Here is an 18,092-nt window from a genome sequence, read left to right on the forward strand (position 1 = left end):
GCTATTATCATAACATACATTTTTTCTTCACAGCCGCTCGACGTTGCAGAAAATACGTGTCTTTAAGATTCTTATTTTCAGTACAACAGCCGAGAGCCAGAACCAGGACTTCGTCTACAATGCAATGATTAACGGAGGTAAGAAAAAGCTGTCACGCGTGTGTGGGCCGCAATGGTAATTAATAAATAAAGATTTTTTGCTTTAAAGTGAGCTGACTAGCCGAGGAAATTTATATGAACAGTTTATTCTATTGTTCAACTTATATATTCGTATTGTAAAATTCAGCGAGACTAATTCCACTGAAGATTAATATTGTTAAAGAAGAGGACTTCACAATGCATTTAACTGTAAATCAAAATTGAATGAAATATCAAATGGTTCAATGGCTCTGAGCACTATGGGACTTAACTTCTAAGGTCATCAGTCCCCTAGAATGTAGTACTACTTAAACCTAACGAACCTAAAGACATCACACACAGCCATGCCCTAGGCAGGATATGAACCTGCGACCGTAGCGATCGCGCGGTTCCAGACTGTAGCGCCTTTAACCGCTTTGCCACCACGGCCGGCGAATGAAATATCATTTTGATTAAGGCCCACCACATAAGTCGGCAACAATCCCTATTACTAATCAATTTCTGCAGTAAATAATAAATTAAATGACGACGGCCGACGGACGCGACAGCGTGTAGACTCGTCTTTGGTCCGCAGTGCAGTGGCGATTCTGCGAGGTATGGATTCGACAAGTCCGTGTTGGTACGTTTCCGGGAGATATGTTGCACCAGATGTCTTCGCCACTTTTTCTTATGCAGTTCCCGTAAATTACGGACGGATGGTCTACGGGCGCGGAGCTAGTACTCGATAGCGTCCCCAAATACGTAAAGAAGACGCACACGAAGGAGTTACGAAATTGTTCGCAAACTGATATTCAACAAAAATACAAAACTGGAAACATCGGCGCCCAATGGATGAATATGTGGCACAAAAACGCAATTTCATCGTGCATCTGCCAAGGATAGTAAGCACGGGGACATATCTTTACTGCGGCATAATGTCTTTGCGAATCTGATTCCATATAGTCAACTGAGCAGGACAGGTGTGTGAATAATAAACGCAGTTGACAGCATTTGAGAGAGGACGTGTAGTTGGACTCAAAGAAGCCGGTTAGACAAACCGGCGAATCGCTCTACATCTGAATAGGAGCGATGCCGCTACTGGATAGTTTTGGCGGAATGGATAAATCATGGCCGAACACAGCGTTAAGAAGGAATCGACCGACCTAAACAGACGACAGAACGTGAGGACCGAACAATCGTCAGAGAGGCACTCCGACCGCCGGATTCATCATTATCATCCATCCGACGTGCAGCTGGTGCTTCAGTGATCAGCGGCTCACATAAAGGGGACTGGGCTGACACCACCCCTTGGGCCAATTAGCACGGATCTTTGTAGACCAGCAGTCCCGTTTGTATTGGTGTCTGGAACATTTGGCCTAGAATCTCAGTGAGTGCAGTGGAATTGCCTTCACTGATGCGACCCACTTCGAACTGAGCCCTGATGGCCGGCGAAGACGCCTGGGACAGCTTTGGAATACCAACCTGTTGCTACTCGTCATATGGCCAGAAAACTAGGAGCGATAGTCTGGGGTGTCATTTTATTTCATACCAGAGCACCATTAGCTGTCATCCGCGGTACCTTTACAGCACAGCAGTACTCTGACGACATCCTACGCCCCATTTCGTTGCTCTTAATGGTCAGCTATGCTGGGCTTACATTTCATAAAGATAATGGACGGCCGCACACTTCGAGAATTTCTTCTATTTGCCTTCATGCTTTCCAGATCCTACCTCGATCAGCAAGGTCACGTGGTCTCTGTCCAGCTGAGAACGTTTTGGGCCAGCTCGGGAGTTTGACTATTTAACGCAGAACATTTGGCGCGAAATTCCTCAGGAGGACATAATCAGTATCAAGCCCGGTAACTAGTTCCGACCCATTATGAGAATTCTTTCATAGTGTGTCCTCTTTCTATAAATTGTGCGTTACACCAGGTTCTGATCCGGTAAATTTGTTGACAAAGACATGAACGTGATTTCACTATCATGCTCCTCAAAACACTTTAGCATGACTCTAAGCTTCTGACACGGAAACTATCCTACTGAAGGATGCCATTGCTGTCAGGAAAGACAAAGCGTGGTCGGATGCACATGGTCCTCATTAATATTCATCTTTTAAGTCTCAAGCATATGTGATGTATACATGCAGACGACAAACGAAAATTTGTACCAAGACCGTGATTCGAACCTGGGTCAGGCAGGATCCACCATTTCGTTCTATACTGTGGCACTACTCCAATATAGTTGGAGAGGCTCTGCAATGCTGTTCGAGTTTATGGGCATGAATGTTGTTGTGGTCTTCAGTCATTAGACTGGTTTGATGCAGCTCTCCATGCTACTCTATCCTGTGCAAGCTTCTTCATCTCCCAGTACCTACTGCATCCTACATCCTTCTGAATTTGCTTAGTGTATTCATCTCTTGGTCTCCCTACGATTTTTACCCTCCACACTGCCCTCCAATACTAAATTCGTGATCCCTTGATACCTCAGAACATGTCCTACCAACCAATCCCTTCTTCTGGTCAAGTTGTGCCACAAACTTCTCTTCTCCCCAATCCTATTCAATACTTCCTCATTAGTTATGTGATCTACCCATTTAATCTTCAGCATTCTTCTGTAGCACCACATTTCGAAAGCTTCTATTTTCTTCTTGTCCAAACTATTTATCGTCCATGTTTCACTTCCACACATGGCTACACTCCACACAAATACTTTCAGAAACGACTTCCTGACACTTAAATCTATACTCGATGTTAACAAATTTCTCTTCTTCAGAAACGCTTTCCTTGCCATTGCCAAGCTACATTTTATATCCTCTCTACTTCGACCATCATCAGTTATTTTGCTCCCCAAATAGCAAAACTCCTTTACTACTTTAAGTGTCTCATTTCCTAATCAAATTCCTTCATCATCACCCGACTTAATTCGACTACATTCCATTACCCTCGTTTTGCTTCTGTTGATGTTCATTTTATATCCTCCTTTGAAGACTCTATCCATTCCGTTCAACTGCTCTCCCAAGTCCTTTGCTGTCTTTGACAGAATTACGAAGTCATCGGCGAACCTCAAAGTTTTTATTTCTTCTCCGTGGATTTTAATACCTACTCCGAATTTTTCTTTTGTTTCCTTTACTGCTTGCTCAAATACAGATTGAATAACATCGGAGAGAGGCTGCAACCATGTCTCACTCCCTTCCCAACCACTGCTTCCCTTTCATGCCGCTCGACTCTTATAACTGCCACCTGCTTTCTTTACAAATTGTAAATAGTCTTTCGCTCCCTGTATTTTATCCCTGCCACCTTTAGAATTTGGAAGAGAGTATTCCATTCAACATTGTCAAAAGCTTTCTTTAAGTCTACAAATGCTAGAAACGTAGGTTTGCCCTTCCTTAACCTAGCTTCTAATATAAGTCGTAGGGTCAGTATTGCCTCACGTGTTCCAACATTTCTATGGAAGCCAAACTGATCTTCCCCGAGGTCGGCTTCTACTAGTTTTTCCATTCGTCTGTAAAGAATTCGTGTTATTATTTTGCAGCTGTGACTTATTAAACTGATAGTTCGGTAATTTTCAAATCTGTCAACACTTGCTTTCATTGGCATTGGAATTATTATATTCTTCTTGAAGTCTGAGGGTATTTCGCCTGTCTCATGCATCTTGCTCACCAGATGGTAGAGTTTTGTCAGGACTGGCTCTCCCAAGGCCGTCAGTAGTTCTAATGGAATGTTGTCTACTCCGGGGGCCTTGTTTCGACTCAGGTCTTTCAGTGCTCTGTCAAACTCTACACGCAGTATCGTATCTCCCATTTCATCTTCATGTACATCCTCTTCCAATTCCATAACATTGTCCTCAAGTACATCGCCCTTGTATAGGCCCTCTATATACTACTTCCACCTTTCTGCTTTCTCTTCTTTGCTTAGAACTGGGTTTCCATCTAAGCTCTTGATGTTCATACAAGTGGTTCTCTTATCTCCAATGGTCTCTTTAATTTTCCCCTAGTGAGATAAGCCTCTACATCCTTACATTTGTCCTCTAGCAATCCATGCTTAGCCATTTTGCACTTCCTGTCGATCTCATTTTTGAGACGTCTGTATTCCTTTTTGCCTGCTTCATTTACTGCATTTTTATATTTTCTCCTTTCATCAATTAAATTCAATATTTCTTCTGTTACCCAAGGATTTCTACTAGCCCTTGTCTTTTTACCTAGTTGATCCTCCGCTGCCTTCACTACTTCATCCCTCAAAGCTACCCATTCTTCTTCTACTGTATTTCTTTCCCTTATTCCTGTCAATTGTTCCCTTATGCTCTCCCTGAAACTCTGTACAACCTCTGGTTCTTTTACTTTATCCATGTCCCATCTCCTTAAATTCCCACCTTTTTGCATTTTCTTCAGTTCTAATCTACAGGTCATAACCAATAGATTGCGGTCAGAGTCCACATATGCCCCTGGAAATGTCTTACAATTTAAAACCTGGTTCCTAAATCCCTGTCTTACCATTATATAATCTATCTGATACCTTTTAGTATCTCCAGGCTTCTTCCATGTATACAGCTTTCTTTTATGATTCTTGAACCAAGTATTACCTATTATTAAGTTGTGCTCTGTGCAAAATTCTACCAGACGGCTTCCTCTTTCATTTCTTAGCCCCAGTTCATATTCACCTACTACGTTTCCTTCTCTCCCTTTTCCTACTACCGAATTCCAGTCACCCATGACTATTAAATTTTCGTAACCCTTCACTATCTGAATAATTTCTTTTATTTCATCATACATTTCTTCAATTTCTTCGTTATCTGCAGAGCTAGTTGGCATATAAACTTGTAATACTGTAGTAGGTGTGGGCTTCGTAATATCTTGGCTACAATAATGCGTTCATTATGCTGTCTGTAGTAGCTTACCCGCATTCCTATTTTCATATTCATTATTAAACCTACTCCTGCGTTACCCCTTTTTGATTTTGTGTTTATAACCCTGTAGTCACCTGACCAGAAGTCTTGTTCCTCCTGCCACCGAACTTCACTAATTCCCACTATATCTAACTTTAACCTATCCATTTCCCTTTTTAAATTTTCTAACCTACCTGCCCGATTAAGGGATCTGACATTCCACGCTCCGATCCGTAGAACGCCAGTTTTCTTTCTCCTGATAACGACATCCTCTTGAGTAGTCCCCGCCCGGAGATCCGAATGGGGGACTATTTTACCTCCGTAATATTTTACCCAAGAGGACGCCATCATCATTTAATCATGCAGTAAAGCTGCATGCCGTCGGGAAAAATTACGGCCGTAGTTTCCCCTTGCTTTCAGCCGTTCGCAGTACCAGCACAGCAAGGCCGTTTTGGCTATTGTTACAAGGCCAGATCAGTCAATCATCCAGACTGTTGCCCCTGCAACTACTGAAAAGGCTGCTGCCCCTCTTCAGGAACCACACGTTTGTCTGGCCTCTCAACAGATACCCCTCCGTTGTGTTTGAACCTACGGTACGGCTATCTGTATCGCTGAGGCACGCAAGCCTCCCCACCAACGGCAAGGTCCATGGTTCATGGGGGAAGCTGGGCATGAAAGGGAATTTGAACTGAGGAGGCAGCATGCTAGAGTAGTTAGTGTAGTTGTGCAGAGCCTCAGTGTCGGGGTGGTGTAGTGATTAGCAAATCTGCCTAGTAAGCAGGAGATCCGGGTTCGAATCGCAACCTTGGTACAAGTTTTCATTTGTCTCTTCAGTCTGCATGTATACATCGGTAATGTTCATCTATTCCACAACTGTCATGATGCCTTTGATTAATGCCATAGGTCCCTTGCAATACCAGATGAGTATCCCTCGTAGAATAATACTCCCGCTCTGGCCTGCGTACGTGGCGCAGTTAATGTACCAAGCAATCCTTCATCTGGATGACGGCTTATATGGACACGAACAATCACATGGTGCAACAAGAAACGTAATCCATCCGATCATACGACACATTTCCATCGATCCAATCTCTAATCTGGATGATCCTGTGTCCACTGGCATCGCAGTTGACGATGTAGTTGGGCATTGGTTCATAGCAGGAACACGTAACTGATGTCTGCTGTCGATCCTTATGTTCAACAATATGCACGGAACAGTGTGTTCCTAAAGACTTGTGCCTGCACCAGCTTTGTGCTCTGTCGACAGACCGGCCAGAGATCGCCTCTCCTGCTTTACAGGGCAGGCAATCCTCCGACCTCCACTTTCTATGATGAGGCGTGAACGTCCAATACCTTGACTCGAACTCGGAACCTTTGCCTTTCGCGGGCAAGTGCTCTACCAACTGAGCCACCCAAGCACGACTCACGCCCCGTCCTCACAGCTTTAATTCCGCCAGTGCCTCGTCTCCTACCTTCCAAACTTCACAGAAGCTCTCCTGCGAACCTTGCAGAACTAGCACTCCTGGAAGAAAGGAAATAGGGAGTAGAGCACTTGCTCGCGAAAGGCAAAGGTCCCGCGTTCGAGTCTCGGTCCAGCACACAGATTTAAGCTGCCAGGAAGTTTCATATCAGCGCACACTCCGCTGCAGAGTGAAAATTTCATTCTGGTCCAACACCTTGTACGCGGTTCGTGGTTTCGCCGAGCTTCAGCCACTTTGCATCAATGCTCACGATAACAGACCGAGAATAGCCGACCAGCTTCGTCGTTTCAGAGATGCTAGTTCCCAGGTGCTGGGCCGTTAACAGCCTGACCTTTGCCAAAGTCGCTTACGTCAGTACAGTCCCCCATTTGCAGTACACTACAAAAATTGCTCAAAATTGTTAAGAAAAGTTATTTAAAAAATCTAGAAACTTGCACATAATGTAAGGGATCAATAATTCCAACAACAGTCTTAAGGTTATTTGGAGTGTAGTGGAACGAGAGGCAAGACAACCAAACACAAAGCAGGATAACATCACTACTGAACTGAATGGTGGGGCTATGTATGATGATCACGGGCGGGGGAAATAAAAGTAGCCCGGTCGAGTGGCAGCATTAGCGGAGGAGGAAAAAGATTTACATCTACTTCCAACAGGTTGCAGCAACTATCCGTACAGCCAGCTGAACATTAGTGCACATTTACACAATCTTCACGCCTGACAAAGTTGTACCCAGAGGTCAGTCTGGTCGCGGCCATAGCTGTCCACCCAGATCACTTGATCTGTCAATGTGCAGTTACTTTGTGTGCAGAGCCCTCAAGCAAAAAGTGTATCACAACAGCCTTCATAGTCTTCAAGAACAGCGGCAGAACATTTCGGATGAGACTGCAGCAATTCTAGCACTCCAGCTTCGATCCGCCTTCGGCAACTTGCTGACAAGGGCCCATAAATGCCACGAGATGAATGGTGGTCACTTTCAACATCTGCTGTAGTCAGGTTAATACTGTATCTCCTTTCCTCTGCTGTGTTTCTTTGTAACCTGGAACCTGTTCTCCGGGAAGCTTTTATTTGCCTCACCCTGTATATTTAATAATCATTTCTTAAATGTAGTAGAAAGTATAGAGATAAATAATTCAAGAGTAAAATCACAGAATTATGCTAAAAAGCTACTCTCATAAAATTCACACGTAAATGTATGACCAACTACTCCTGAAATTAAGAAAGTTATACATTCTCTCAAAAATAAAAGGTTATCTGATTTTGATGCTCTCCCAATATAGTGCTAAGGATTTTTTGCCAGTCAATAAGCCGTGTCATATGTGAAATAAGAAATGCGTGACTAGCTCAAGGAATTTTTTCCATACTGGAATGTGCCATTGTCAGACACTCCTTAAGCAGGGTGATAAGAGGGATCTCAATAACTACCGACCACTTTCACTGCTGGCATTATGATGTGCTCTAGAACAGTATCTCACCTGAGAAACAATAATATTCTCAGCAAGTGACAGGTTGTGTTTCAGAAAAGTTGGCCTACTGAGAATGTCATTTACATGTTCACTCACCAAGGTTTACAAGCATTAAACAATAAAACAGCGTCAGCGGCTATTTCGTCTCTAAGGTGATTGACTTTTTAAATCACAGTACTCTTCCAGGTAAATTGGAGTTTTGTGGGATTGGTGGAATAGACAACCAATGGATAATGTCCTATCTGACCAAAAGAATTAAGAAAGTTGTAGTTAGTAACGATGCCACTTTAGTCCGTATATATGATACTGACTGGAGAAAAATCACATATGGGGCGCTCCAGGACTTAGTCTTAGGTCCAATATTGTTGCTCATCTATGTAAACGATTTTTCGCCTAATATACAATAAGCTGAATTAGTTCTTTTTGCAGGCGAAACTAGTATTCTAATCAATCCATGCATACATACAGAAACAGAAGAAATGGTAAACCATGTGCATGGGGGCTTAATTAAATAACATGCAAATAATTTTAATTTTAGTTGCAGTTTGTCCGGTTACGCAGTCTCGTAGCCGGCTGGCCCTGAATAATATCAGTACGCAATCTGACTGCAGAGAATAACAACAAAGAACGAAAGGAAATTTCCGTTAACACAATTAATTAATTAAGTCCCCAGCAACTATAAAAGCTACGAAACAACAAAGCACAGGTATAACTGTTCTGTGTGTGGAAGTGTGATTCAACGTACACATCTGGCACGGTTCTTCCTCAATACGATAAGATGCTTTAAACCCCATTTACAGTGAAGTAATAAAAAAACAGAAATACTTTGACTGCACATACAAACCAGAATTACACTCTAATACATGAACACAAGCCAGATGCTTTGTTGACTGAACCTGTGAGCAAGAGGCATTGTTATTTACGAAATTTAAAATACAAAAATGCTTTAATTACCTCATATATACTGACGAAAAATACACTTTTATCATTACAACATCCCCAATCGAATAACATATGGTGTCTTGGCCAACAGAACAACTAGTACTCTATCGACGTCTGAACAAGCACAGATCACGTCTACTTCAGACCTACTACTGCCCTCAGGAACTTCTCAGCGGCAACTGCTAGTGGAGGCGGCTGAATAATACTCTTTGGCTCAATTTCTGGCGCTGTGACTCAGTGTAGCCACCTATCATATGCCCCTCCTCCACGGGCTAGAATTTGATGGTATTTTTGCCAGCATTGGTGGTGAAAGTACCACCAAATTCGTCAAAAAAAATAGACAAAAGTAAAAGATAATATGAAATAAGTAAATAAATAATTTTTGGCTTTGCACTTGCCCTTCAATAACCTAATATATAACATACAGTAAGGAATACAAATGCTTGCATACATGTGATTTTACATAATAGTTTACACAAGTATCATGTCGTTAAACAATTCAATCAATAGCGTCAGCAATGACAATAGGTGCAGGTAACAGTCTCATAACATTTCATAAATAGTATACACACGAAAAATCAGTTTATACAAATATTCACATAAAATCCTTTCAATAGTTCAATAAACAAATATCACTCCTCAGAGTAATTGACAGTTCCAGCAGTATCACCCAGCTATGGTCAACAGGTGCAAATAGCAGTCTCATAACATTTCATCAGCAGTATTTAAACAGCTCCAACAGTGGCACCCAGAAATGGCGAGCAGGCGCAGACACCAACAAGTGACATAATTTCAATAGAAGCAGTCCACCAGTGGCACCCAGAAATGTTGAGCAGGTGCAGACACCAACAAGTGATATCATTTCAGTAGAGCAGTTCCATCAGTGGCACCCAGTAATGTTGAGCAGGTGCAGACAACAACAAGTAACATTATTTCAGTAAAACCATTCCATTAGTGGCACCCAGTAATGTTGAACAGGTGCAGACAGCAAAAAGTAACATTATCTCAGTAGAAGCAGTTCCATCAGTTTCACCCAGCAATGTTGACAGGTACAGACACCAACAAGTGACATGATTTCAGTTGAAGCAGTCCATCGGTAATGTTGAGCAGGTGCAGGTAACAGTCGATAATATTCACTATCACTAATTAGACAGTTCATCAGCAGTAATTAAACATTTCCAAGCGGCACCCATCAATGGTGAACAAGTGCAGGTAACAGTCCATAATATTCACTATCACTACTTAAACAGTTCATCAAAGTTCATCAGCAGTAATTAAACATTTCCAAGTTGCACCTATCAATGTTGAACAAGTGCAGGTCACAGTCTATAACATTCACTATCAATAATTAGACATTTCATCAGAGTTTATCAGCAGACATTAAACATGTCCAAGTGTCACCCACCAATTTTAATACGTGTTAGCACGAACAACAGTTTGAATGCACACACAATTGCTTTTACAAAATCAATGCTCTTACACTAAACATACGAATTGTAGCAAACACACAAATGATATCAGATAATTGTCACATTAACTATTACAAAAACATAAATGTCAGTAAACCTATAATATTTATGGGTGTCAGTGCAAGCCACAACGAACAAGTAAAATAATATTTAGAAGGTAGGTCGGTACCAATTATTTGGGATTGGGAAGGGAAAACACACAAAACGCACTCACTCATCTTTCATCCACATTTAAGTACTACTGTGTAAATTAATAGTGTCAACTATGTAAATGCGATTCTGTCAAAATTTGATGCTCAATATGTGTATCAAGTAGTAGTGGTACAGTGTATAACAGTCAATAATAGTTAGTCAACGTCATAGTCATCATGCTAAGACCAATGTTTGCCAAACTAACTTTTTCTGAACAACTGTCAGTGTGCCAAGATATGCAATTACTTCCTCTCTCCAAAAAATATATACGCTGCTTTTTGATTTAACAAAGTGTGTGTGTAGTCAATTTTCCTTCCACTTGAGTGTTCTAGTTTGCCATCTTCATCCTCCTTGTTCCATATAAACCAACAACAAAAAAATGTTCCTCACTTACTTTACCTCTTATCCACCAAAACTCCAATACTCATCAGCATCACATAATCTCAATACCTCAATAATACCTCTTCAATACGTCGATACATATAACCCTTGTCACCAATATCATTTACCTTACCTCTTATCCACCAGAACTCCAATAATCATCAACTTCACACAATCTCAATACCTCAATAATACCTCTTCAATACGTCGATACATATAAACCTTATCGCCAATATCATTTCACTTCCATAACAACACTTCCCTCTAGTCAGTCTCCTCGAACAAGTACAGATAAAATCCTAGTGCAAACTTCAATTCATCATCCCATACAATCCAAAGACATAATGTCCACACACAACCTCTGTGTAATCCATCTGACCCGAATCTTCTACTCATTATAAATTATAAAATACATTTTACATTTTGGTTACCTTGTCCATCATTAAATAAAAGAAATGAATAAATGACCTCTAACAGCCTTTAGTTTGAATAACTTTCAGTAAGTAAGTACGAGTACGGAGTGTGAATGATCGTAATATTTCACAGTGTGTACACCACTTCAAGAATTATGGCACAACAGAAGCAAATATGTGGAGTATTTCTTGTGTCGAGTGTCATTTGCTATTACAATTGCTCACGAAGAATGCAGTGTAATAACTGTCAATGGTGTAAACCTACTGTTGGTATGTCATGTCCTTAGCTTCCTTCCTATTAGCATAAATTTATACAGCTTCCATAAAGCCTCGAGCTCATGTGACTTCAATGAAGTTTCTTGTACCAATGTCGTTCGTAGAATTATAGCAGTTCATTTTCTTATCTTAAAATATAAAGCACTGAGCGTAAGCAAAACATGCAATAGCGAGTAAATGTACCAGTAGAGAACAGAATGTTAACAAGTGGATGCAGCACAATCCCTACAACGAGGCTCTGCCAAGCAAACAATCTATAATTAATACCATAGTGTCACCTAAACTCCACGTTCATAAACCATATATAAGCACTTCTATATACCAAATTAAAGAGTAGTTATGACAACAAAACAGAAATGTGTAAATATGCAATCCATACGCAATGCAGCAAATATATATCTCACATAATGAAAAGGTCATTACCATCATATCAGCATAAGCAAATAAATGTTCATATGTAATCTGAATAAGTAAACATGAAGGCGCAAGCAGATAAATCACAAAGTATAACTTACGTACATAACCATATCAGCACAATTATTCAGGTGACAATATTAATTTAATTAAATAAGCACAGCAGGCGCAAAATAAAAAAAATTGGAATCAGTGAAAAAGCAGTGCAGCCAAGCGATGCATGATATGCATAATTAACAACCCTGTTCATTAATCAATCATTGTCAAAATCAGTTAACACAAAGTATAAATCACGTAATCGCGAGCAGCAAATTACGTCTAAAGTACGTACCTAAATGGAAATATGTTACCTGAAAAATAAACTCATTTAATAGTTACCTTTTTAGTTCATTACTTTCTTCTTCGAAATTACATTCTTACTGAAATTTTCTCGATAGCAAGTCCTCTTAACGTCGGACACACACAGAATTTACCTGAAGTTCTTAAATATTTTATACAACTGTATCCTGAAAAATACTGAACGTTAATAACATAATTCATCAAGTCACTATAGCTTTATACTGAATTTAATCAGAGAAATTAGACTGTGTATTTGTTTACGGCTGTCAGTGCATTCGCACTGAGCGCTCGATCAGCTGTAGGTACGCGTGACGTAAGAAGTAATTGTTTGCGGTCAACGACTGCCTTGTGCGGCGCGCAGACCTGACTGTTGCTTTGGGTATGTGCCGCCGCTGGAACACGGCGCGGTATCCTTGTACTCTCCGTGTGTTTACGTATAACTGTTAGTTTCTCAAAAATATGTCATTCCACAAAAATTTTAACGTTAGAGTGCCGAGATTTAAGAGTTTCTTCTTCGACAGTGTTATCATGAATAATTTTGCGAGCCCTATATGGGCCGTTATAAAGCAGAAAAAATTTGCGACACAAGCCTTTTCCTCTGTGAGACAAACGTTGAGACTTAATTAAAACCTTTTAACCAACTTACAAGGTTTTTAAATGACCAGGACGTTTAGCTGATTTCTCTCTTCTAGCAGCCACAGATGCAATATTTTGTAGAGCCAGATTGACAACTTCAGAATGCCGCAGTTTCCGTGAAGGCGGAAAAGGAACGATTTCAGAAATGCGATTTGTCGGTGCTTTATTTTTTAATATCAGTATAGGCGGTAAAGAAGTTGAATCATTAGGGAGTTCATTCAGAATGTTTTGAAAAATATGAAGATACTGACCCCACGTTCTGTGATTCTGATGACAATAAAGTCGACACAATTTATTGATTTCCTTCATCCATCTCTCTGAAGCGTTAGATTGAGGGTGAAAAAGTGAAATGAAAATTGGTTTAATCTTACGGCGCCGTAGAGTACGAAGCCAAATTTTGGAGCGAAACTGTGATCCATTATCTGATATAACCTCATCAACGTGTCCCACTTTTTTAAGAAAGTGTTTGATGAAAGCATTAGATACTGAACGAGCTGTTGCTTTGCGTAAAGGTGTAAAACACACATATTTTGATGTCAATTCCACTGCTACCAAAATGTACCCAAAACCATTAGTAGAACGAACCACTGGACCGAACAAATCGACTGCAGCCATGTCCTTTAATTTCGCTGGAATAATAGGAAACAACGGTGCTCTGTGAGAAATAGTTGGCGGCTTAGCCTTTTGACATAATTTGCATTTGGCAAGAACAAATCGAATACGTTTTTCCATATTACTGAAGTAGCAATTTTCTCGTAATTTATGAAAGCATTTTGTGGGACCAAAGTGTGCATAACTGAAATGTGTATACCAAATCCCGTTCTCGCTTCCCACGCCCGGGTTCCCCGGTTCGATTCCCGGCGGGGTCAGGGATTTTCTCTGCCTCGTGATGGCTGGGTGTTGTGTGATGTCCTTAGGTTAGTTAGGTTTAAGAAGTTCTAAGTTCTAGGGGACTGATGACCACAGATGTTGAGTCCCATAGTGCTCAGAGCCATTTGAACCATTTTTTTATTAACCCACTCATCAGGAATGCAAACTAACCAAGCAGAGTTGTCGACCGATTTTCGTTTAAAAAGAATATCATTGCGAACTAAATAATACTGTCTAATCGCTACGCTTTCCTTTCTCCTCCACTTCTCCTTAATGTCCTTCCAGATTGGATCCTTATTTTGCTCCTTAGCGATGTCCTGGGGCGAAGACGAAATAAAATTTTCAAACGCAACACCTTGAATATACATCAAACAATAATTATTTTCTTTGCAGTCCTCCTCAGCACTTTGTTTCAAACCCATAGGTGCACGTGATAAAGTATCAGCAATAATATTTGCACGTTTTGTAGTAGGAACAGCATAATTACGAATAGCGTCTAGTTTCTCTGGATCAGGAAGAATACCTTCTGTAGAAATAATATGACCAAGAAATTTCACCTGAGAACGGACAAATTCAGATTTTTCCAAGTTCACTGTAATACCAACTCTTGCAAAAATACGTAATAATGAATCCAAAATTTTGTTGTGCTCACTCCAAGAACGTTTAGCATATGAAGTAATATAGTCACGAAGATAAACAGGTAAAATTTCGTTTAAACCACGAATGAATGCTGCAGAAGATATAGTAAGTCCAAACGGTAGTTTCCGAAATCACTTTTGGGTAAAATAGTCATATCCGGTTATTCTTTACCGACTCTGTAGATAGATTGATAGTTGAAGAGTTGTTTTGATAGACACAAAAAATAGTAAAAGAGTAGGCAGCGGTACAGAAAACTAAAAGGGAAATAGCACTACTACAGCTCGGGGCCCTGTGCACGCTACGCCACATATTCACTTAGAGTTGCGAATCCCCTGAGGACGTAAATATCCGCACATAAATTCCAGTTTGTGACTTAGTGGCCAATTTGGTGGAAGTGCGTACATAAATTGATCTAACCATGAATATGGATGTATGTCATTTTTAGAATTGCGAAAGATCTTAAATTTCCGAACAGTTAAAAAGTGTTTATAGCCAAAGTTTTCGCCTCGTGGCGACAAAGACCTACCGCATCTGTCCCCGTCCCAATGTCGATTATTGTCAAGTTCGCGCGCCGGGCGCTCTCTTGTTGCTTCTCGTAAATGAAATAAATTATTTTCTTCAAAGACCTCTGCTATCTGTGATTCTAAATTTCTTCTGCTATCTTTTCCTACGATTTCGTATTCAATTTGTTTGACTTGCTTTCGTAACGCATCAAATTCCCTTTTAAAGCGTTCATTAAATTTTCCCTGATTTTCAACATGTTTATTTATGTTCTGGTACTGTTCGGTTTCTGCAAATGGCAATGGAGCTGTATCGTTTGAATCTCTGTCCCCATTTAAACTAAGACGTCAGTTTATCTGAAATCTCCTCAACTCTTTCCTATAAGTCACCAATTTTTTCTTTCTGTTTATTTACGTCTTCCGTACGTGTCGCGACTCGGATTTCAGTATTGACATATTTAGTAGGTGACTGTTCATACTGTTGTGTTAGGTTATTTATTCTGTCATTTGGTACAAATTCCTCGATTCTCTCAAATATTTCTTCCTTATCGTGTTGTAAATTTAACTCTGAAAATTTTTGTACTATAACGCGATCTCTTTATTCCTGTTCTCTATCCCGTTCCTTTTGTCTGATTTCTATGGAAATTAATCTATTATTGTGAGCATTCAAAATCGGTTGTACTTCTTCTCTAATTTCTTTCTTTAATTCATCTTTCATGTTTCTAAAACATATCCCTATTCGTGAGTCTAACCGTGTTTCCATTGTTTACATCTCAGTTTTAATTGTTCCTATTTGTGAGTCTAACCGTGTTTCCGTTGTTGCCATATCAGTTTTTATTGTTCCTATTTGTGATCCCACTGTTCGTAATTCAGATCCCAACCGCGACCCCAGCGAGTCCAACCGTGCTTCCATTGTTCCCATATCAGTTTCTAACCGTGTTGCCAAAGTTCCCATCTCTGTTTTTAATTCAGATCCCAAACTAAATATTGCACTCATCAACTGCTCAATATTAACTTGTTCGAAATTCTTTTCGCCCCTAACATTTCCCATAAAACTAACTTCCTTCATCATAGCAGTAAAGCTATCTGTCTTCGATACTATTCCAGAATCTTCTGCGATTAATCTCGTATTCTGAAAATTTTTTGATTGTGAAAAAATTTGAACTGGTTACGGACTATTTTCCCGACTTAATAAATTGTTTTCTACTTCATTATTCATCATACTGTTCTCCTGTGTTGGCGAGTTCGCCATGTTAACAATTTCGTCATTCTGACTACCGATCATTTTTGCCTTTTTCATCGATCGCGTAATCATTTACAAAACTTACAAAACTCGTCCCTGTGCGAAAATTACACACAATATGACACTTTACCACCAACAATACTATTCACACAAAATGCTTCCCGACAAACACGATTAACGAACAATTGAAATCTTCATAATTGCACAAAATTTTCAAACCCCTATACAAGACATCAAATATTAAATTCTGCAAAAATACCATTAGAAGAATGACAAGACAACTACAAATATTCAATTACCAAATCTACACATGCAATATAGACTACAATTACTAAACTACAAATTACTACAACAGTACCACTGTCTGCTATTTTTACTATCAAAAGAATTCCAAGGGCAGGGTCGCCACGTGCATGGGGGCTTAATTACATAAAATGCAAATAATTTTAATTTTAGTTGCAGTTTGTCTGGTTATGCAGTCTTGTAGCCGGCCTGCCCTGAATAATATCAGTACACAATCTGACTGCAGAGAATAACAACAAAGAACGAAAGGAAATTTCCGTTAACACAATTAATTAATTAAGTCCCCAGCAACTACAAAAGCTACGAAACAACAAAGCACAAGTATAACTGTTCTGTGTGTGTCGAAGTGTGATTCAACGTACACATCTGGCACGGTTCTTCCTCAATACGATAAGATGCTTTAAACCCCATTTACAGTGAAGTAATAAAAAAAAACAGAAATACTTTGATTGCACATACAGACCAGAATTACACTGTAATACATGAACACAAGCCAGATACTTTGTTGACTGAACATGTGAGCAAGAGGCATTGTTATTTACGAAATTTAAAATACAAAAATGCTTTAATTACCTCATATATACTGACGAAAAATACACTTTGATCATTACAACATCCCCAATCGAATAACATATGGTGTCTTGGCCAACAGAACAACTAGTACACTAACGACATCTGAACAAGCACACATCACGCCTACCTCAGAACTACTACTGCCCTAAGGAACTTCTCAGCGGCAATTGCCACTGGAGGCGGCTGAATAATACTCTTTGGCGCAATCTCTGGCGCTGTGACTCAGTGTAGCCACCTTTCACATGTTCTTGAAAGTGTCATTGACTGGATTTCTACGAATGTTCTCACACTCAATTCTTAAAATTAGAGGTACTACACCAATGATAAGTGTAACACATGGCGAGGAAATAATAAATAATGCCGAAACTTCAAACTTCCTACATATCCATACTAATGAGAATTTAAATTGGAAAAAGCATGTTTTGGAACTCATAAAATAACTTAGGTCACCCAAATTTGCACATAGAATCATTCCAAATCTTGGAGAGAGAAAGATCAGTAAGTTGACATAATTTGCGTATTTTCAATTATTTCGTCTCTAAGGTGTTTGACTTTTTGAATCACAGTATTCTCCCACGTAAATTTGAGTTTGATGGGATTGGTGGTATAGACAACCATGGAATAATGTTCTTCGTCCAGTCAAAAATGGTTTTGTCGTAATAAAACTGCGGAAGTTTTCTTCTCAGAGGTTCTACATGTTTCTTTGGGCACTGAATCTGAATTTCAAGTTTGCTACGTTGTAGGAGGCAGCTTGACGATACTGATTACCATATGCTCATCAATATTTCTATTACTGTTATTATTTCTCTTCCCTGTCTCAGACGTTATGTCTGGTTAAAAATGGAAAGTGATGCGGACCTCGATCAAGCGTGACTTCCTTTTAACTGTACGGTATATGTTACATTGCATTTAGGAACTTTCGGGTAATTGAACATGTATCAATAATTACAAATTTCTGTA

Source organism: Schistocerca gregaria, chromosome 2 (assembly GCF_023897955.1).
Source record: "Schistocerca gregaria isolate iqSchGreg1 chromosome 2, iqSchGreg1.2, whole genome shotgun sequence".
Classification (NCBI taxonomy): domain Eukaryota; kingdom Metazoa; phylum Arthropoda; class Insecta; order Orthoptera; family Acrididae; genus Schistocerca; species Schistocerca gregaria.